The sequence below is a fragment of the Gossypium hirsutum genome, chromosome A11, assembly GCF_007990345.1.
Source record: "Gossypium hirsutum isolate 1008001.06 chromosome A11, Gossypium_hirsutum_v2.1, whole genome shotgun sequence".
Lineage (NCBI taxonomy): Eukaryota > Viridiplantae > Streptophyta > Magnoliopsida > Malvales > Malvaceae > Gossypium > Gossypium hirsutum.
Window position 1 is genome coordinate 12,101,750 of NC_053434.1, and position 6,177 is coordinate 12,107,926.

Genomic DNA, 6,177 nt, shown 5'->3' on the forward strand with positions numbered 1-6,177 from the left:
AAATAATTTTGAGTAGATATTTCTGAACAGATAGTGTCGAAAACACTTCAATCAGGATGCACTATCAACAAAATTTCTAGAGAAAGCTCCCACGTGAACGCTCTTTTGCTATAGTAGTTCGTAGAAAAATAATTCTGAGCAGACGTTTCTGAACAAATAGTGTCGAAAATGCTTCAAGCAGGATGCACTGTCAGTAAAATTTCGAAAAAAAGCTCCTACGTGGACGCTCTTTTGCTACAATAGTTCGTAGAAAAATAATTCTAAGTAGATGTTTCTGAACAAATAGTGTCAAAAATGCTTCAAGCAGGATGCACTATCAGCAAAATTTCGGAAAAAAAAGCTCCCACGTAAACGCTCTTTTGCTACAATAGTTCGTAGAAAAATAATTCTGAGTAGACATTTCTAAACAAATGGTGTCAAAAAACGCTTCAAACAGGATGCACTGTCAGCAAAATTTAGAAAAAAAGCTCCCATGTGGTTGCTCTTTTGCTATAGTAGTTCGTAGAAAAATGAGGCTATAAATAAGCTAAATTTTATTCTCAAGTTGCATAACTTACAACAAAAAAATTTAGAGAGGCTAAGAAGAAAAGAAAATGAAGATGAGTGAACGTATTAGTGTTGTTATTTACTATGATGAAGAGGTCTGTAACACTAAGAACGGTGTTGTTTTTTATCGGAGAACACAGTGAGACTGGTTTTTAACCAGAACATAGATTTGATAGAACTTCTTAAAAGAATTAGGCGTAAAATCTTCGGAACGATGCCAATGAAAGTTTTGTCTATTAAGTATCAATTTTGTGCTTCAGTTGATCCTATGACATATGATTCATTCAACATCAAAGGCGCTCGTAACTTGGAGGCAATGGTGCAGACTCATTTCTCTAGTGGATCACCTTATCTTAAGTTATTTGTAGAATTTTCATCGCCAAATGATGCATTTGCAACTTTAACATTTACTGCTGGTCGAGAGAAATACACGACCTCTGCCCGACACTTCGTTAGTAGGTGGCAAAACACAGAAGCGTCTGTGTTTAATAGTAGTATGGAATACCCAACCTCTGTAATGCACCTCAGTGGGTCGATGTTTGATGCTAGAAATACGTACTAGAGAATGACATCAACTTCTAGTGGTTGGCAATCTACATCTGATTGGAGACATTGTGAAACGTTCATAAGGAGGGATGATGTACTCCCTATGACGTCCACCGGAGAGGGGACCTTCTACGTTCCACATGATAATGGGCAAGATAATGAGTTCGATGCGGATCCACCTCAAGAGACCGGCCCCAATGGTGCAGAAGTTGCATTATTTTCTGAACCAAGGTCTGTTCCAACCATACCTGAAGATGTTGAAGGGGGTTCAGATGATGAAGAAGAAGATCTGCAATTCAGGGCGTACTCGCCTTCAGCCCATATGCATAATTTCGATCTATCTCAAGATGATGCGTTGCAGTTTCCAGATCTACCACGTAGAATGTGTGACCGTACAAGTTCCTCATTGGTTCAGGTGAATTGGAAGCTAGTAAGGAGTTTTCCAATAAAGATAGTTTTCTTGGTGCATTAAAACAACATAGCATCATGAACGGGGTTAACTACAACGTGGTTAAATCCAAATCTAATAAGTTTGAGGCCAAATGTACAGTGTAATACGGTACATGTTCATGGAAAATCATTTCATTATTGAGAAAAAAGACAGGCTTGTGGGAGATAAAAAAGTATAAATGTCCACATAATGTGTTGCCGATACAGTATCACTAACTGGTTAGAGTTTTTTAATAGTACTGTTATTACGTACTGTTGCATTTTTTAACGTACTTCGTTGACAGGTGTTTCGGAAGATCATCCCAAGATGAATTCAGATATGTTAGCTACCTTAATACTATTGACGGTAAAGGTCGATCCCAGAACTTTGGGCCAAGTGTGCAGAACTTCATAGCCAGTTGAGGTACACGCCTTCTTATTGCAAGGCTTGGATAGCTAAGCAGAAGGCATTGGAAAATATTCATAGTGGGTGGGACACTTCATATAATGAAGTGTGGCAGTGGTATCAGGTGCTGGATAGATATGTCCCAGGTTACGTAATAGACCTTGAAACGGAACCTGCGTACTACAACGCCCGTTGCTCCGTGGATGCCAAGTATTTAAGGGTCTGTTTTGGAGCTTTAAGCAATGTCGAAACACATTTCTATATTGCAAGCCATTGGTACAAATTGACGGTACCTTTATGTATAGTAGATATACATATCGACTATTGCTAGCTGTGACACAAGATGACAGTAGGAGAATCCTTCCAATTGCGTTTGCAATAACACCTGGGGAGTCAGCTGATCACTGTGAGTTCTTTCTTTCTAGGTTAAGGAGGCATGTATATCCCTAACCTAATATTTGCTTCATATCGGATCGAGGCACCGGAATACTAGCCACAATTGAGCGACAGGGAAGCCTGTAGCATCGCACGTACCATTGGTATTGCCTAAGGCACGTTGCGTCCAACTACTAGGGGCAATTTCGATTTACAAGTGAAAAACAATAAGTGACTAACATGTAATATAATTTCGTTTGTAATATTGAATTTATTTTAAATGGAAAAGTGGTATGTAATTTTCTCTATCAACTTATATTGACAAGGTATGAGATAAGTAAAGACTGTTTTCATGAGATATTGGCAGTTTTGCTTTCAGTTAATGAAGAAGGCGCAGACTACCTCTGTAACATACCTTTCAAGCAGTGGACATAAGCATACGACAGCGGTTTACGATATGGTCATATGACTTCAAACCTGGCTGAATGCATAAATTCTGTTCTAAAAGGAACACGTCATTTGTCGATAACATCGATTGTTCGAGAGACATATTTTCATTTAGCGACACTATTTCTGAAGCGAGCAGCTAGTTATGAAGGCCAAATGCAAGGAGGCCGTGTATGGTGCGCAAATGTATTGCAAGAAATTAACAAGGCGAAGGCGCGGGCGAAAACCATACACACAGTCTGTCATGATCGAGACAACCTATAGTTTCGTGTGACGGAGTTTAACAGACCACACGAAGGTATTATTAGCGGACAATATCGTGTACACTTGAGAAATAGGACTTGCGACTGTAGAAGGTCTGACGCACTTCGTTATCCATGCATTAATGTAATTGCAGCTTGTCAGAATCTCTGTCTATATCTCATGAGCTACGTCAACGAAGTGTACAAACTAGAAACCATGTACAACGTATGGAGATACGTATTCCCACCTGTCCCAGATGAACGTAAGTTGCCACCTGTATCGCTTGCTTTGTTTAAGCTGTTATGGGATAGAGAATTGCGTTGCAACTGAAGGGTCGACTTTGCTCGACTAAAATACGTACCAATATGGATATTCGAGAAATAACCAATCATTAGAAGTTGTGCGAATGGTGTATGAACCCAGACCATACATGTAGATCATGTCTAAATCGAAATAGTTGATAGTTGTCGTAAAAAACTATGTTGTATTATTTATATTTTATTAAATGAAACTATGTTGTATTACAATTGTCTTATTCAAAAGAACTTTTATTTTTATTAAATGAAACAATATAAAAAAGCTTGTACAAATATATTAAAAAAATTAATGTCCGTAGCGGTCGGAATCAGTGTCACATGGGGGTCGTCGACGAGTCCGTGTCGGATTCCTCTTTCAATCAACTTTTGGAGGGGGTTGTGATTCTTCCGGCAAGGGATCTGGTTGTGAGTGTTGGGAGGGTGACTAATGATTGCGGCGGTGTTTGCATCACTCATGGCGGATGTGTTTGAATCCCGTAAGGTGATGGAGATTGGTAGAAAGAAGAGCTCCCCGATGGAGCCTCGTGCGATCTCTAGTGCGATGGCGAACTATAGATCGGAGGTTGACTCGGAGTAATCGGGAACGGAGATAAACCGAGCCATGGATTCCAACTTGCCATAGGACTAGAAAAATGAAACATATAAGGGTTAAGATACATATAAGGGCTAGGATATGCACATGGTATAATCTGAAAAGGCTGTGATGTAGGTGTCATCGGTTGAACTGTTGGGCCTAGTGATCGTGTGGGCACTATTGATGGGCTTACGTCGTCGTCCCTTTCTTATTGGATTTAAAGGGCCCTATCGTTCCCTTTGGGCACGAATTTGTCATCGCCTCTCATTTTCTGACAATAAATATAGTTTGCCCTAGATCCTAAACCATGACATGTATCCCGGTACGCAAGCTAACTTTGGAATGATGATCGATTCCCGAGTAGGTATATAATCATACTGATTTTCCTACATTTTGATATAGTGTGATCAGAATCTCGGCCAATCCATATGTAGTTGCTGTAAGTCGACGTTGTGCTCATCATCAAGCATCTTAGGTGCCACGAGAATCGGTTGTTGGAATCTAAATTGCCACAATACTCTATTTGACTGGTGCATCTCCACGATAGCATAGTTCACCAATGGAACCTTCACATACCAAACGTTTAGATTTTGAAGGAATTCATCCGGAATTACTACTCGAATTGCCAGATCCTCGTATGGTATCTATTGAAACCATATGAATATAATAAAAACATTACTTATATACATAATACATAATACATAATACTAAATACTAAATACTAAATACTAAATACGAAACCACTATTTTATTATGTATATATATTTTATTTAATACTTACTTCTGCTTCCGATTGTTGGTCTAATAGAAGCCGTATATCTTCAAGAGAGGTAGATATTCCGACATAACTCGCCGAATGGTTCCATCTAATTAAATATTTTTAGCATAGAATTATATTCTAAATTTACGTAATAATTGTAAAATCTAATATAAAATTTACCTTGTTATGAGTGAAAATGTATATGGGTGGTCTACTCGAGGACGTAAAAATGGAAAACGAAATCGTACCCATGATTGTAGCAGTGATAGGCAACCTCCTATTTTGGCTTTGTTCGTTCTCGTTGCCCCGCACATTTCCTTGAACAATGTTGCCAACACGGCAGACCCCCAACTCAATTCGGTGGCTACTCTAAAATCTACGAGTTTCAGCAACAATATTAGATGTACGAGGTTTCGTGACAAGTCTGGCATCAGATAACCTCCAATCATCCCAAGAATGTATGCCCGAGCATATCGTATTCTTTCGAGTTCAGTCGAATCATTATTCGGCTCCGGGAATGTGTCTCGTAACCATCCAATCTCAATCCGACCTCCGTTAATATTATCCAGTATAGCACCCAAAAGCTCGTAGCATACGGCTCCTCAATCAGTAGATGATGCGGACTCGGCGACTGCGTACCCATCCAATGGCAATCCCAATTGCAAATGTACGTCTTTTAGAGTGATAGTACACTCTCCGCATGGAAGATGAAAAGTGTGTGTCTCGGGTTTCCACCTTTCTATCAATGCACTGATTAGAATTTATAAAAATTTATAAATTCTCGATCAACGGCGATGGAGGACCAAACATATTACAGATGTAGTATTACAACACCCGATCTACAGACTATTATAAAAATTTATAAAACAAAAAATAATTAAAATTGCATAAAGTAATTAATGCAAACATCATAAATGAAAAAAAAATCAAGCAGTATTGAAATTGTAATTATAATTGCATAAATGAATAAAATATCAAATAGTATTGCAAATTTAATTAAATTTGTATAAATTAAAAAAAATATCGAATAGTATTGAAAATTTAAAATTATCACTACCATTGTCATTTGATCAACGGAGATGTGCTTATTATCGAGACGGATTAATTCTCCGGTCATTGCTAACACGATCGAATTTTTTTAATTTAAAAAAATTAAATTCAAAAAAAAATTAAACAAACAAATTTGATAGAATTTTGATAGAATTTTGAGAAAATTTCAATGAAATTTGATAGATTTTTGAAGGGAATATTGAAAGAATGTTGAGAATTATGAGAGAATTGTGTGAAAAATAAATGAAAGGAAAGGAATTTTGAGAGAATTATAGAAATTGTGAGAGATTTGTGTGAAAAAATGATTTGAGGGGCCTTTTTATAGTTTTTTTTGGACTGTTGGAAGCCAACGGTCAAATTTTTGACCGTTAGACGGGCAAAATGCTTCGCTGGGGGAGCTTTTTGCTGATGTGGACACTAAATCGCGCTTACGTGGAAAACGACTTAATCTGATAAATAACCCAATAAACGGCCCATTTCCGTA